The following is an 18,010-nucleotide window of genomic DNA, read 5'->3' on the forward strand; positions in this document are numbered from 1 at the left end:
TATTTTATTTTACTCTCTTCTGTAATTACACAAAATACCAGCGATAAGATGCATCGGAGACACACAGTGAGAGAAAGGAGGCCGGAGATGAAGAAGACATGTCAAATACACATTGGAGATAATATAGTGGCAGAAGGGAAGTAAATATGAGTAAACTTACCATGTAACATAAAAATGTTGCACTCTATACTATAAGTCTCATTTTATACTACAATCACTTCGCTACAACCTCATAAATTAAAAATAAAAATAAATAATGTCTCAAACAATTTTTGATTTCTAAATATAAATTTATTCTTCAAAATTTTCTAAATTTGAAACAACTAGTAACATGTCCTCATCAGTAATTTCCTCTTCAATCATCTCATCTGGAATCTCCTCATTAAAAGTCTGCAATGATGATTCTTGTAACTCTATGGTCTCCAAACACTCGATAAATTCGCCATCAAGAGATTGATCAAAAAAATCATTCAAGTCATCTCCTCCTTCTGACAATATTTCATTATTGGTGCTGTCCATTTCAATCAATGTAGTGGAATCATTCAAGTCATCTCCTCGTGACAATATTTCATTATTGGTGCTCTCAATTTCAATCAATGTAGTGGAATCATTCAAGTCATCTCCTCCTTGTGACAATATTTCATTATTGGTCCTGTCCATTTCAATCAATCTAATGGAATCATACAAGCCATCTCCTCCTTGTGACAATATTTCATTATTGGTGCTCTCAATTTCAATCAATGTAGTGGAATCATTCAAGTCATCTCCTTGTGACAATATTTCATTCTTGGTGCTGTCCATTTCAATCAATCTAATGGAATCATACAAGTCATGTCCTCCTTGTGACAATATTTCATTATTGGTGCTCTCAATTTCAATCAATGTAGTGGACAATTCAAAAGAAATTGCCACGGTCTCTTCATTGTGAGCCATTTTATTTTGAAATTGCTTGCTGTAAATTGCAGAAAAAAATAATCACTTTCATTTATCGTTTTTAGTAATACATAATATAAAACTAACTTCATCAAGTATTTAGTATAACAGAAGGACTGCAAATAAATAACAGAAAACATTTTTCAAATTATCTTCAAGTGTACAACATAGTTCCCCTTACAAATTAACAACTCACCTTTTTAAAAGTAGCAGAAGTGTTAGTACTGTGTAAATCAAACACCAGAAATTCACCACCAAAAATTCCTCACAAATGTACCTCAGACAGTAGTATCACAAAATGGCTGTGGTTTCCTCTCATTTGACATATATACATAACCAATTAACTTTCATCACACACAAATACAAAACCAAAGTAACATTTTAATTGGTTCTAAATTTCAACACTTTCAAATGTGTTTTCCCCATGCAATTTTCCATAGGACATTTACATACGTCTACAGCCTGAATGGCTGAACGGAATTACACCAAACTTGGCAAAATGGTACATCAAACCTAAGAGGTCAGGAAGGATCTACTATGCCCCCTTATGGTCATTTCCCCCTTCGCTTTGGCCTCCTCTTGTCTCTCAATCCTACCGAGAGACAAGATGGCGGCCGCTACGGACTGTTTGGAATGTTGACAGACGCCGGAGAACCAATCAGCTTCGCAAAGCTCCGTAACGCGAAAAGTACGCGAAGCGGAGCGCTGTTACAGATATATATCTTTTTTTGAACGTTAATTTCTCAAAATCCACTGGAGCACATATATTGAGACCTAGCAAAGGCACATCGGGCTACCAGTCCCTAATATTTTGCCAAGTTTCGTGCAAATCCATTCAGGTGTTCGATTATTATTATTATTATTTTTTTTTGCCCCGCGGGGCCCTTTTAAAACCTCCACATCAAACCTAGGGGGTCAGCGAGGATCTACTATTCCCCCTTATGGTCATTTGCCCCTTCGCTTTGGCCTCCTCTTGTCTCTCGATCCTACCGAGAGACAAGATGGCGGCCGCTACGGACTGTTTGGAATGTTGACAGACGCCGGAGAACCAATCAGCTTCGCTTCACAAAGCTCCGTTGCGCGAAAAGTACGCGTCCTAGGACGCTGCCCGGTCCGCTGTTACAGATATATATCTTTTTTTAAACGTTAATTTCTCAAAATCCACTGGAGCACATATATTGAGACCTACAAAAGGCACATCGGGCTACCAGTCCCTACAATTTTGCCAAGTTTCGTGCAAATCCATTCAGCCGTTCGGGCTAAAAGTGAGGCCAACCGCCCTATGGAAAACTCAATGTTAAAAACACGTTTTGGGACCCCCCTTTTTTCTCGGCCCCCCCTTGACGAACCCCCCCCAAATTTTCAAGGGCTGCTCAGAAACAAAATGTGCCATTTTCCTGAAAATTTCAGCCAATTCCGTCCACAAACGCCAAAGTTATTAGACATAGAATTTTCAAAAAACCCATAGAGAAAAAATCCTAACTATATATACCTACTGGCGACCGCCAGTAGGTAATAAATATATATAAATATATATATATATATATATATATATATTACCTACTGGCGGTCGCCAGTAGGTATATATAGTTAGGATTTTTTCCCTATGGGATTTTTGAAAATTCTATGTCTAATAACTTTGGCGTTTGTGGACGGAATTGGCTGAAATTTTCAGGAAAATGGCACATTTTGTTTCTGAGCAGCCCCTGAAAATTTTGGGGGGGTTCGTCAAGGGGGGGCCGAGAAAAAAGGGGGTCCCAAAACACGTTTTTCCCATGTTAATTTCCATAGGGCGGTTGGCCTCACTTTTAGCCCGAACGGCTGAATGGATTTGCACGAAACTTGGCAAAATTGTAGGGACTGGTAGCCCGATGTGCCTTTTGTAGGTCTCAATATATGTGCTCCAGTGGATTTTGAGAAATTAACGTTTAAAAAAAGATATATATCTGTAACAGCGGACCGGGCAGCGCCCCAGGACGCGTACTTTTCGCGCAACGGAGCTTTGTGAAGCGAAGCTGATTGGTTCTCCGGCGTCTGTCAACATTCCAAACAGTCCGTAGCGGCCGCCATCTTGTCTCTCGGTAGGATCGAGAGACAAGAGGAGGCCAAAGCGAAGGGGCAAATGACCATAAGGGGGCATAGTACATTGTCGCTCACCCCCTAGGTTTGATGTGGAGGTTTTAAAAGGGCCCCGCGGGGCAAAAAAAAATAAAAATAATAATAATCGAACAGCTGAATGGATTTGCACGAAACTTGGCAAAATTGTAGGGACTGGTAGCCCGATGTGCCTTTGCTAGATCTCAATATATGTGCTCCAGTGGTTTTTTGATCAATTAACGTTCAAAAAAAGATATATATCTGTAACAGCGCACCGCTTCGCGTACTTTTCGCGTTACGGAGCTTTGCGAAGCGAAGCTGATTGGCTCTCCGGTGTCTGTAAACATTCCAAACAGTCCGTAGCGGCCGCCATCTTGTCTCTCGGTAGGATCGAACAGCTGAATGGATTTGCACGAAACTTGGCAAAATTGTAGGGACTGGTAGCCCGATGTGCCTTTGCTAGGTCTCAATATATGTGCTTCAGTGCATTTTGAGAAATTAACGTTCAGAAACAAGATATATATCTGTAACAGCGCTCCGCTTCGCGGAGATAAAATTATATGTGTATTACCTAGCTGTTGCTAACACCAGTTAGCGACGGCTAGTAGAATATAGCGACCATCATGGGCCCCACTTTGCATGTGAGTGATATTTATCACTAATGACATGCAAAGTGGGCATGCCAAGATGTTAGCGACTGGAAACAGTCGCTAACATCGCTATCTCCTATTATCAACTTTTGGAAATATTCGAGATAAGCGCGAATATCTCCAAAAGCTACCACCTGCCCTGAGCAGTTCTTAGCCATGTTATCCAATGGGAGGTGGATAACATGGCTAAGAGCATTAGCTCGGTAATGCATGAATATCGCTGAGTTTTCAGCGATATTAATGCATTGCGGTCGTTTTTTATCGTATTTCCGATAAACCTTGATAATAGCAAGGTTTATCTGCGATAATTTCTGACGGTAAAAAAATCGTTGCTAAGCATCGTTAGGGATAAATATCGCTTAACTTTGGTAATATGCCCCAACGTCTGTTAACGTTCGATTCGAAGGAAATCAGGAAGTGTTGAAAAACATTGTCTGCGCCATCTTGTCTTTTTTCAAATGCCACACTTTTGTCGTGCACGGCAGCCATTTTAGATGCCTTGACCAGACCCACTCTGTGCACGCTGTCGATCCTTAGCATGGCTCCCCACCCTCGCAAGCATCTCCCCCAGGCAGTGGTCACCCCCGCTCTCTGTCTTATGCATGGGTAATAAACCTCCCCCCATCTGCGCTGCTCTTCCCTGAGAATCACACCCTGTGCCCGCCCGACACCTCCCTTTCGCCCTATTCACTACCGCACCCTCTGACACTCCTTTTCCTCTGTGTCCGATTGTCCAGGCTGGTCCTAGGGTATCAGCTAGCCCTGCAGATGTAGTTTATGGCCACAGCTGTAAAGAATCACCCCTCTTCAAAGGAGTTATAGTAGATCAAGGCCCACACTCGATGAGATCCGTCACAGCAGAAGCGTTGCTATTATCTGAAAACCATCCTGTATTGTGATTGGGGAGGGGACCGAGCCTGAAGCGGAAGATTCCAGGGATGACTCTTTGTACATCAAAGTTTTTACAATTATGTGTCACATTAAAAATATATAGCACTCCGACAAAGTAGTAAGATTATAAAACTTTAATAATTTATAAATATATACAAGAAAACAAAAATAGTAATAACATATAAACATTTTTAGGGAAAAACAACGAAGTAGCGGTCGGCTGTGCGAATAGTCCCAACGCAGCACAACGTCCAGATTTCCGGCGTGGGGCGTCGCGGGGGGTGGGTCATCAGTAGCAAACTGTTGTGCGAATAGTTCCAAGGCAGCAGAACGCGCTGAAATCTAGATGACACGAAAGTGATGTCTAGTAAGTTGCCACCCAGCAAATAACGGCATGGGGCGTCGTGGGGGGTGGGTCATCAGTAGCAAACTGTTGCGCGAATAGTTCCAAGGCAGCAGAACGATGGCACCAAGGTGATGTCCAGTAAGTTGCCGCACTGGTTTTGGTATCCTACAATGCTGCTCCGAATAACGGCGTGGGGCGCCCCGGGGGAGGCGGCGTGAACGGGCCTCTCCAGGTGGAGTGTCATCTGTTGTAGTGGGGCGCCCCTTTACCGTTTCAGTTGCCATTCCGTCCGTTTTTGGTCCACTGTGTCAAAAGCCGCAATTCAGCTGAGTTGCGCCCACTCTTGCGGTGCAGCGATAGGCGGCTGTCACAGGACTCTCAAAATGGCGGCAGGCTGTTTCCTTTTTGGGCCTGGTCCACTGAAATGGCCCTGGGACACCTTGGAAATCGGACGCTTGTCTGCTAGGTCTTGGACCCCATTCTCGAAAGCGTCCCCTCCGCCTTGAGAATTCATCAAAAGTTTTGGGGGCTCCGACTCCTGCAGGCTTCTGGTGGGGAGCGGCTGCCATGATTGCTCGCGGAATGACCACGACTGAGCTACGAGATGGTGGTGCTCTCATGCTGACGCCAGCTTCAGTCTGAAACATCCAGAAACAAGGTGGGGCTTTCATCGTTTGGGAAAAAAAAAAAGTTTTCATCCAATGAAAAGTGTTGTTTTTAGGTCACATGATCAAGCCTTCCATCATTAGGAAACCAAAAGTAAAATGAACCAATGAAAAGTTTTATAAACAAGTCACATGACCTGTCATGCGGCATAGGGTGTAAAATGCGGAGAAAATACGTTGGCACGTGAGGCGGCGTCAGTAGCGGACCGATGTGCGAATAGGCCGAAGGCAACACAACACGCCAAGATCCGGATGGCACCGAGGTGGTGTCCAGCAAGTTGCAGCACTGGTGTGGCCATCCTACAATGCTGAAAGTCGGCGTGGGGCGCCCCGTTGGCCTGTGAGTTTGCGTCAGTAGCGGACCGATGTGCGAATAGGCCGAAGGCAGCACAACGCGCCAAGATCCGGATGGCACCGAGGTGGTGTCTAGTAAGTTGCCGCACTGGTGTGGCCATCCAACAATGCTGAAAGTAGGCGTGGGGCGCCCCGTTGGCCTGTGAGTTTGCGTCAGTAGCGGACCGATGTGCGAATAGGCCGAAGGCAGCACAACGCGCCAAGATCCGGATGGCACCGAGGTGGTGTCTAGTAAGTTGCCGCACTGGTGTGGCCATCCTACAATGCTGAAAGTCGGCGTGGGGCGCCCCGTTGGACTGTGAGATGGCGTCAGTAGCGGACCGATGTGTGAATGGGGCCGAAGGCAGCGCAACAATATTTTCTGATTTGAAGACACCACAAGGCGCTGAGATGCCAAGATCCGGATGGCACCGAGGTGGTGTCTAGCAAGTTGTGGCACTGGTGTGGCCATCGTACAATGGTAAAAGTCGGCGTGGGGCGCCCTGTTGGCCTGTGAGATGGTGTCAGTAGCGGACTGATGTGTGAATGGGGCCAAAGGCAGCGCAACAATATTTTCTACAATATTTTCGGAGTAGAAGACACCACAAGGCGCTGAGATGGCAAGATCCGGATGGCACCGAGGTGATGTCTAAGTTGCGGACCGATGTGCGAATGGGGCCAAAGGTAGCTCAACAATATTTTCTGAAGAGAATACACCACAAGGCGCTGAGATGCCAAGATCCGGATGGCACCGAGGTGATGTCTAAGTTGCGGACCGATGTGCGAATGGGGCCAAAGGTAGCGTAACAAGATTTTCTGTATGGAAGATACCACTAGGCGTTGAGATGCCAAGATTCGGATGGCACCGAGGTGATGTCTAGCAAGTTGTGCCACTGGTGTGGCCATCGTACAATGGTAAAAGTCGGCGTGGGGCGCCCTATTGGCCTGTGAGATGGTGTCAGTAGCGGACTGATGTGCGAATGGGGCCAAAGGCAGCGCAACAATATTTTCTGACTGACACCACAAGGCGCTGAGATGGCAAGATCCGGATGGCACCGAGGTGATGTCTAAGTTGTGGACTGATGTGCGAATGGGGCCAAAGGCAGCGTAACAATATTTTCTGTATGGAAGATACCACTAGGCGTTGAGATGCCAAGATTCGGATGGCACCGAGGTGATGTCTAGCAAGTTGGTGTGGTCATCCTACAATGCTGAAACTCGGCGTGGGTCACCCCATTAGCCTGTGAGATGGCGTCAGTAGCGGACCGATGTGCGAATAGGCCGAAGGCAGCACAACGCGCCAAGATCCGGATGTCACCGTGGTGGTTTCATAGTTGAGAGGCACTTCATCTGCAGTGGGGCGCCGAGATCCGGATGGCACCGAGGTGATGTCTAGCAAGTTGCTGTACTGGTGTGGTCATCCTACAATGCTGAAATGTAGTGGGGCGCCCATTTACCGTTTCAGTTGCCATTCAGCTGAGTTTCGGCTGCTCTTGATGCTACAGCGACAGGCGGCTGCAAGAGGACTCTCAAAATGGCGGCCTGTTCTTTGGATTTGGGCCTGGTCCACTAAAATGGCCCTGGGACACCTTAGAACTCGGACGCTCAATTTTTTTTTCCTTTCCTGTACATGCAAAAAAAGGTAAATGCCCGGTACGTTACACGCTTCATCTGCCACGATGAACTCTCCAGAGGAACCGAAAAAAAATATAGTTGTGGTAACTATACCATGCATCGTCATATGGAGAGGTGGCACCAATTAATTATAGTGCTGCATAAAAGAGAGATTTGGAGGAGAACCCCTGACCTGCTAGTACATTCATCAAAGAAGTGGCACTGAGAGCTTCAGAGGCAAGGGAAACGGTCCCAAATATTTAGAAGAACTTTGGAAAGATTAAAATGACATGTTTAGATTGTGGTAAATTAATTTCATGTGGACAGATGAGTGTTACTCTAATAAATACAGCATATGAACATCATCATAGTCGATGGTTGGTAGAGACATTTTGACTATATCCTGGACCTGCCCGTCCTCGCCCAAAATGGCGCCGGAATAAATGGGACTCGTAACTCCTTGTTGTGTACTGGTTGCAGAACCTTGAAATCACGAGATACGTATGCAGTTTTGAAGCACATGGCGGGCGGGGACGAGAATTGATTGAATATTTCGACATCCCTATTGATATTAAGTTCTGATGTGTTATTGATTACTGTACTGTTGAAAATTCGAATTAACGTCACCCATGGTACTTGCCCGCAAATGTATATCTAGATAATTTTATTGTAACTGGCCCTGTCGTATTTTAATTATAAAATGTACGTCCACCGATTCCGTAACTGTTAGACACCTTAGTTCTTGCAACCTAATGGCCCGCCCGTTACGTTCCTCTACAGTGTAAATGTCTATTCATCATATACGATTACAGTTTGCTCCGTGGCAGGCCCACGTGGTTATAGGCTCGTATTTGTATAATGAAATTTTCACAATAAAGGTTTTTAAAAGAAAACATGGTAGTAGTATATACATTGGTAAAGTTTTTAATAATAGTCACTGTTTTAGAATCATTAAAAGGCAAGTGAAATAAAGCAGACCAATTACATGAAGGGTAAAAGGTATAATACGAAGGAACGCAGTAAAGATAAATGGTCAAGGGCTGTTGTGTTTTCTATTCCTGCAACATAAAGTGATCGATAAGAATCTCATATTCAGGCGTATCAGCGACTAAGACAGCAGGTCGACCCTCTTTTGCTCAACGGCTCCGTCATGGGACGAAGAAACGCTCTTTTTCTCGAAAAAAGAATATATTTTACTTGCAGGACAGTTGTAAAATTTCCGGGAAAGTACATTAGCCTGGAACATTATAACATATATTTAAGAAAAAATAATGTTCGGAAGTAATTAAAAGCGTAATTTTTAGGTGATATGACCAAGGCTTTCATCATTAGAATAAGAAAAGTAAAATGAACCAATGAAAAGTTTTATTAACAAGTCACATGACTTGTTATGCTTACGTTACGCGCTGCGCGCCCCGGATGACTTCCGGATGCGCTAACGCGGCGCGTCATATGACGCATTACGCGACAACGCAGGTCCAGAATATAGTCAAAATGTCTCCACCAACCAGCGGTCGAAACACAACCCCTTTCAGCAGGCTAAATAGTTCTGTTAAATGACAACAGAAGGGACAGGCAACAAGAACCATCAGTCAAAGAGGGGAGGGCTAGTTCTTCTCTACCGGGTTACATTGGGGCACTACCGGAACTGATCGAATTGGTAGTCTACAGTGTTTCTGGATGTTTCAGACTGAAGCTGGGGTTAGCATGAGAGCACCACCATTTCGTAGCTCCGTTGTGGCCATTCCGCAACCAATCATGGCAGCCGCTCTTTATCGTTATTTTGGGCGGGGTGGGTGGCGGAGCCGAGCTGTTTTGCAGCCATCATTGTGTGGAGTTCAGTTCATCTCACTAGTTTTGTATTTGTCATGAGGGGTTGTTCCTAATGTTTCTATTTTAGCGAGGTCAAAAAGAGATCCCATTAGTGGCCTACTGATTTTGCTCGATTCCTTTTCTTTTTTTTTACACGATTTTTCGTTATCTGCAAAGACTAAACAGAGTATTGCGACTCTGTGTTTGTTTGTAAATAGAGAATGAACCAAAGAGAACTAATTCTAAAACAGTAAATACTTGGATAACAATCAATCAAATGGAGAGAGAAGCAGGCACGACGGATTACAACGGGGGCAAAGGCCTGCGTTAACTACCTTTCACTATCTGCAAAGAGAGAGTACTCCTAATAGAAATGAGGGGGGGGGGCACCATTCAAAGCAGATCAGTGTGCATAAACACGAAAATGTTTTCACTTACCACGTACTTGACATTCGACAGCTTATGATATTTGCTATTAAAAAACCATTGAAATTCACTGAAAAAACCATAGGTTATAGACCATATATAGTTAGGAATTAGCATTTACAAAACCTTGAAAATTCACTGAAAAAACCATAGGTTATAGACCATATATAGTTAGGAATTAGCATTTAAAAAACCTTATTTTACTCACACAAAACCATTGAAATTCCATATATAGTTAGTTGCACTAACTATATATTGCGCACCCGCAATCCACTGCTGATCATGTCACATATTACATCATTCATGACATGGTCAGTGACATCACTGATGACATCACTGATGACATCTCAAATGACATCACTGATGACATCACTGATGACATCTCATTTGACATCATTCTTGTGCTAATACGATAAACCTCTTCAGACTCTAATATAACCTTAGATACACTCAGTGTATACAGACACTCACACACTGCCACTCATCCATGGAGTTACTCACACACCCAGTCAGTCATGCAAAGAAACAATCTCACCTCCATTTCTTCAACTATACAGTTAAACACACCTTACTTATTGAAACATATACTAACACATATTTACTCTCTTATACAATCCCTGATACAAGTTCACAATGATCGATACAACCACTCACTCATTCAGTGGCTCTCATGCACAGTTATTTATATATGCCAACTCTCACATGTACTGTGTTTTACATATGTACTTACTATGACATGTAGCATTGAGATATCCATTCACTCATCAATACACTCATGCACACAGTCAACTGCCCATGTAGCTGTTTCCACATGCACTCTTGAACTCATACACCTAGTGAATAAACTGCTCACACATCTATGCATAGAGTCACACACCTTCCAGCCACCCCCACACAAACTCAATCTGCCATAGAAATACTTGGGCAACCAATTAATAACACATATAGCCTCTCGTATAGCTAATGATCAACACATGCAGCAGTTTACAGAACAACAGACATAATGATGCACAAATTAAGACAGTTTAGTCACTAACCCATGCACTCAGTGAGACACATTTAATCACTCACTCATACATTCAGTCATGCACCTACTAAATCCTTCGTCCAGACACTTATACATCTACTCATTCTTCAATATGTAAAACATATTTAAACTTTACAGAAACACACAGTCACTGGATGACGTCATCAGTGATCTCATCAGTGATGTCATTTGAGATGTCATCAGTGATGTCATCAGTGATGTCACTGACCATGTCATGAATGATGTAATATGTGACATGATCAGCAGTGGATTGCGGGTGCGCAATATATAGTTAGTGCAACTAACTATATATGGAATTTCAATGGTTTTGTGTGAGTAAAATAAGGTTTTTTAAATGCTAATTCCTAACTATATATGGTCTATAACCTATGGTTTTTTCAGTGAATATATATATATATTACCTACTGGCGGTCGCCAGTAGGTTGTTATAGTTAGGATTGATTTCCATAGGGAAATCGCAACATTCTATTGGGAATAATGTTGGCGTTGGTTGAGGAATCTGCCTGAATTTTTCCTCAACTTAGCCTCGCGGCGCTCCGGTCCTTCCCTGAAAGTTTAGGGGGGATTCGTCAAGCGGGGGCCGAGATAAAAGGGGGGTCCCAAAACGTGTTTTTCCCATGTTAATTTCCATAGGGTGGTCGGTCTCACTTTTAGCTCGAACGGCTGAATGGATTTTCACCAAACTTGGCAAAATTTTAGGGACTGGTAGCCCGATGTGCCTTTGCTATGTCTCAAGATATGTACTCCAGAGGATTTTGAGTAATTTAGTTTCCCAAAAATGTATATATCTATAGCAGCGCCCCGGTACGCGCACCGGGGAGCGCTCCGGGCGCGCCACGCGACTTGCGCAAGGAAAGCTGATTGGCACTCGGGTGTCTGTAAACATTCCAAACAGTCCGCAACAGCCGCCATCTTGTGTCTCGGTAGGATCGAGACACAAGAGGTGGCAAAAACAAAGGGGGAAATAACCAAAAGGGGGCAGGGTAGACCCACCCTGACCCCCTAAGTTTGATGTGGGGGCCATAAAAGGGTCCCTCGGGTAATAAAAAACAATTAATTTTTTTTCGGTTTTCGCGGGGGGAGCGCCCGGTACGCGCACCGGGGAGCGTACCGGGGAGCGTACTTTGGTGAAAAATAGTTAAAATAATAGTGTAAAATAATCATTTTGAGTGATTACAGGTAGGGTAGCGCTGAAAAGAGCTTTTGGGTTCTGTGGCTGTTTTAGGTACCTACAAGTACGTCCCACACACACCCACATGCACACAACCCCACACCCCCACAGCCACACACTTCCCACACACACCTCACACACGCACACCTCCACCCAAACACCCCACACCCCCACACCGACACCTTACACATCCACACCCACACCCACACATCCCACACACCCACACTCATACACACACCTCACCACCCCCCAACACACACACAAACACGCACACACAGATACCTCACAGACACACCCCACACATCCCACAGACACACCTCCCCCGACACACACACACACACCCACACCTCACAGACACACCCAAACATCCCACACATACACACATTTCCTACACACATACCCCCCACACCCACACACCCCCCACACACACCTCACACACCCACACCTCCACCTACACTCAAACACCCCACACACCCACACCCACACACACACCTTACACACCCACACCCCCACCCACACCCACATACCCCATACACCTACATACACCTATGCACCTCACCCCCCCAGACACATAGACACACACACCTCACAGACACACCCCACCACCCCCCACAAACACCCCCCCACACACATGGGGAAAACTCAGTGAAACAGTAAAATGATAATTTAAAGTGCTTAGAGGTAGGGTAGCTCTGAATAGAATTGTTGTGTTGTGTGGGTGATTTAAGTACCAACATGTAGGTACCAATACAGAGTCTTAAATTCAATGTACACCGTCTCCTCTGTAGATAATTTGCATGTTGTTACAGAAGTTATTGTGGTATATGGAATCCATACCATAGTCTGTCAGGAAAGCAGAAACAGGTCCTTTAAGTACTCTCTGAGAAGACCTAGGGGATCATGGGTAGTCTACCCTGCTCCCTTATGATGTTTTAAAATTGCACAGTATACTGTAAGTTTCACTTTATACTATAATATAAACATAATTATTTTGGTAGTACTTCATGAATTAGATATAAAAATGAATAATGTCTCAAACAAATTTTTAATTATTAAATAAAAATGTATTGGTTAGAATTTTCATAGTTCAATAAAACTTCCAGGATTACATCATCTGGAATCTCCTCAAAAATGCATGTTTCTATATCTTGTAAACATTCAATAAATTGTTGATCCAAAGACTGATCCATAAAATCTTCTTCAATAAAATCTTCATTTAGAATCTCCTCATATGTAATCTCGAAGGAAACATTGATATTTTCTTGCTCCCCTTCCATTTTTTTGCTGTAAGTTGCATAAAAAATAACTATATCAGTAGAGTTAGGGCACTGTTGGGTTTAAGTTCAGACAGGTAGTTCTGATTTTTTAACAGTGAAGTTAACTTTGGGCAGTGTATGGTAACAGGCAGGAAGTAGAAATATAAAAAAGTGCCTGTGAAGAAGCGTAAGTAAATTCATAATTATAGCAGAGAAGCCTAAGTCAATCCATAAATATAACAGAGGAGCCTATCTCTATCTATAACTATAGCAGAGGGACAGTAAATAATTATCAGAAAACGTTTTTACAAATTAACTTAAAGTGCCCCTTACAAATTATCAACTTACTTTACAGAGAGGTGAAGAAGAAAAAATGCGAAAATCCTTTCAAGATGTACCTCAGGTAGTTGTAGTCAAAATGGCCGTGGTTCCCTCTCATTTTTCATTTATATTCATGTACATAACCAATCAAATGTCAGGAAAAAAAAGTAGAAAATGAAAGTAACATTTTAATTGGTTGTAAATTCTAACACTTCAGATGTGTTTTTGCCATGTAATTTACCTCAGGATATTTAGACAGTGCTACAGCTCAAATGGCTCAATGGAATTCCACCAAATTTGGGAAAATGGTAGGGATTGGTATGTAGTAGGGCCTATTCTATATTTGGTGAAAGTGTCTCCAGTGGTTTTTATGTGAATGAACTTTTAAAATTTTTGGGGGCGCTTCCCTTTGCGCGCCCCGGTAGCGCTACGGGAGTCCTCCATCTTGTGTTTCGGTAGATTTGAGACACAAGATGGAGGACAAACAACGTTGGGAATGGGTCAAAGGGGGCACGGTAGACACTCCCTGACCCCCTAGTTTTCTGAGGGGGGCTTAGGAGGCCCATATAGGCCCATAAAAAACAATTTTTTTTCTAATTTTCGCGGGGGGAGCGCCCGGTACGCACACCGGGAACCGTACCGGGGAGCGTACTTTAGTGAAAAACAGTGAAAAAAGTTAGAAAAAGATAATCATTTGGAGTGATCAGAGGTAGGGTAGCTCTGAAAAGAGCTTTTGGGTTCTGTGGCTGATTTAGGTACCTACAAGTAGGTTCCAATGCACAGTCTTATATTCAGGAGGAATATTCTATTCCCCTCATCTGAGAAGTGCATACCATCTCCTCTGTAGATATCTTGCATGTTGTAACGCAAGTTGTTGTTGTATATTGAACCCATTCCATAGTCTCTAATGTAAGCAGAAACAGATTTATTCACATGTTTCCGTGCTTTCTCAAATTGTGGACAAAATTGGTTGGACCACTTCCATTTCTGTCTTTGGCATATATTGGAATATACCATGGCAGTTTGTGGAAAAAGTGTCATCAATTGCCCAAAGGTGTCCTTTAAAACCATCTCCAGACCTACCCCAGTCAAAGTGCCTAGGTCATTTCCACCACAGTGCAAAATTATGAGGTCAGGGTGCGGCAGATGGTAAAAGGTTTTCAGCAATGGTATCAATTGATGACATCTCAATCCTCTTTGGCCAATCCATTTTATGTGCACATTTGGTAAATCAAGGTTGTGAAAATTTCTGGTAGCTGCATACCTTTGAGCCCAGTGGATATAGCTCTGTCCAATAATCCAGACAGAATACACGGTGAGAGGAGGTTCTGGTGCAGTCAGATGAAGTGTAGGAATAAAATGGCAGTTGGAACAGTAGGAGGTTGCAAAAAAAACCTGTGGAGTTTCAGTGCTCTTGAATCACAAGCAATGATTGGTAGATTGAGATAGTTGAAAACTGTAAGTTAGGGTGCATGGTTATGTTCTGTGTAAGAAGTAATTTGAATGGTTACAAAAAAGTCATTTAAAGAAACAGATAAGCTGGTGTATTCGCAGGTCAAACATCCTTGCTGAGGTGATTTACAACATTGTAGAATAAACTTTTAAACCTGAGAGCTCAGTGAGGAGGGAGTTGCTATGGTAACAGGTAGAAAGGTCTGAGGGGGGGAAGGTTGTTGGTTTGAAAATACAGAGGGAAGAGTTTTGATTGGTTGCCATGAGCAATATGTGTGTAGAATTAGAGGTTTTCTGTGCCATTAATGGTTGCAGTGCCTGGAGAACATACCTTTTGGTCTGCTAAAGAAATGTTGGTGTGTGTATCTGACACTGTTCTGAATCTCCTAAAGCATTTGTAAAGGTGAGTTATGATTCATTTAGATAGAGAGTTCAGATTAAGAAGCACATAGGACCTGTGTTGTGTTCCTAAAATGGTAATTGAAAAACGATTTTAGTGCAAATCAATGGGTTTCAGTAGTGAAAATGAATGCTTGTATATAGGATCTGTGCAGTGTTTCTAAAAGGTTAATTGAAAAACGATTTTAGTGCAAAACAATGGGTTTTAGTAGTGAAAATGAATGCTTGTAAATAGGATCTGTGCTCTGTTCATAAAATATTAAATAAAAAACGATTTTAGGGTAAATTAATGGCTTTCAGTAGTGAAAATGAATGCTTGTACATAGGACCTGTGTTCTGTTGTTCATAAAATGGTAATTGGAAAAGGATTTTAGTGCAAATCAATGGCTTTAACATTTTTAAGAAGGAATAAATAGTGAGTGCATAATTATATAAAAATATTTGAATCTTTTACAAACATGTTACGTGTTTTACCTCAGATTGGGAAGCAGACTGAGTTTCTTTGCTGTTGGTTTGTTTTATTTTTTGGGTAATGCTTGGTAGGAATGTTTGCAAAAGATAGGAAATTTATTTTGTAAAATAGTGACTTTTCAAGACTGAAATGGAATGATTGTACATAGGACCTGCACTGTGTTTCTAAAATGTTATTGAAAAATCGATTTTGGTGCAAATTAATAGCTTTTACATTTTTGAGAAAGAATAAAAAGTGTGTGCATGATTAAATATAATAATTTGAAGCTTTCACAATCATGTCACCTGTGTTATCTAAGGATTAGGAAGCACACTGAGCTTCTTTGCTGTTGGTTTGCGTTATTTTTTTGGTAATGCTTGGTAGCATTGTTTGCAAGAGAGAGGAAATGTATTTTGTAAAATAGTGAGTTTTCAGTAATGAAATGGAATGCTTGTACTCCAGCAATGCATCCTTTCACATGGGCAAAGCTGCATGTGAAAGCGTTTGCCTCAGTCTTACGCCTGCTGTGAGGCAGGCGCAAGATTTTAATGTAACAGTGTCCTAAAAGTGATGCAGTGAAATCTCATAGATTTTACTGCGTCACTATTATGAGGCTTTTTGCGGGGGAATGCCCCCTCTGTGTACATTACACCTGACAGAAGTATAATGTGGCGCAGAGGTTTAAAAAGTGACGCATCTACCTACATGCGTCACTTTTTAAATATGGCGCAAAAACGTACATGTTTTATGCCGCCGATGCGTCACAAAAAGTGACGCATTAGCAGTGCAAAACTGACGCAGGGCCTCATAAATGAGGTTCACCTTTTTTTGCACACTACTCCAGTTTAGTCCTGTCCACTGCACTCTTGGACACAAGCCTCACCTTTTGTGCTCCCCTGGACAGGCTTCATCTCATCTGCACTCCTGCTTAGGTGTCAGAATCCTATCACATGGGGAAAGCCCTATGTGAAAGCGTTTGCCTCAGTCTTATGCCTGCTGTGAGGCAGGTGCAAGATTTTGATGTAACAGTGTCCTAAAAGTGACGCAGTGAAATCTCATAGATTTCACTGCGTCACTATTATGAGGCTTTATGCGGAGAAATGACCCCTCTGTGTACATTACACCTCACAGACGTATAATGTGGCGCAGAGGTTTAAAAAATGACGCATCTACCTACATGCGTCACTTTTTAAATATGGCGCAACAAGGCACATGTTTTATGCCGCCAATGCGTCACAAAAAGTGACGCATCAGTAGCGCAAAACTGACGCAGGGCTTTATAAATAAGGCTCATCTTTTTCTTGCACACTACTCCAGTTTAGTCCTGTCTAAGCATGAGCGCAAAATCCGCTCCGATCGCGGATTTTGCGGATTTTCGGCAAATCCGCGATCCGCGAACTCTCGCGGATTTGCCGAAAATCCGCAATCCGCGATCGGAGCGGATTTTGCGGTCAAAAGTTCAAGCGCGCCTAATTAACGATGGCGCCGGCAAGCTGCCAGCGCCCATCCTGCAATAGTTACTTAATTAGCTTCAACAGGAAGCTCTAACAGATAAGATACAGCAGGGGCTCGAGCGCCTGCTTTATTTTAGCAGTTGGAGCTTCCTGTTGAAGCTAATTAAGTAACTTTTGCAGGATGGCGCTGGCAGCTTGCCGGCGCCATCGTAAATTATTTCAACAGTGGTGTCTTCTTGAATAAATATGAAGGGCAGGGTTCATTCGGGCACGACGGTCCTGGCACAAAAAAATAAACCTCAACAGGAAACACTTGCAAATATCAATAAAGCATGTGCCCTAGTTGAAGCTTAAATTCAGTGACTCATTCATCAGCCCAAAAATTAATCTGCTGCTCTGATCGGTCTCTGACCTTTTATACACACAAGAGGCATGCTCGCATGGACGCCCCGTCCGTTTGGCCCCGCCCACACACTCGAGGTATGCACCGTCTTCCCGCCATTTACCCACTATGATGGACATTTCACTCAAGGGACCCCTGCGCACTTCGGCGCGATTGCATAGTGACACACACTTGGTCGCTGGAACTAGTTGAAGCGCAAATGCAGTGACTCATTCAGCATACGAGCGCAACCCCCGTGCTGTTCCTGTGACCAGGGGCTTCTGTCTCTTAATCTTCTGCTCTGATCGG

Source organism: Lissotriton helveticus, chromosome 6, assembly GCF_964261635.1.
Source record: "Lissotriton helveticus chromosome 6, aLisHel1.1, whole genome shotgun sequence".
Classification (NCBI taxonomy): Eukaryota; Metazoa; Chordata; class Amphibia; order Caudata; family Salamandridae; genus Lissotriton; species Lissotriton helveticus.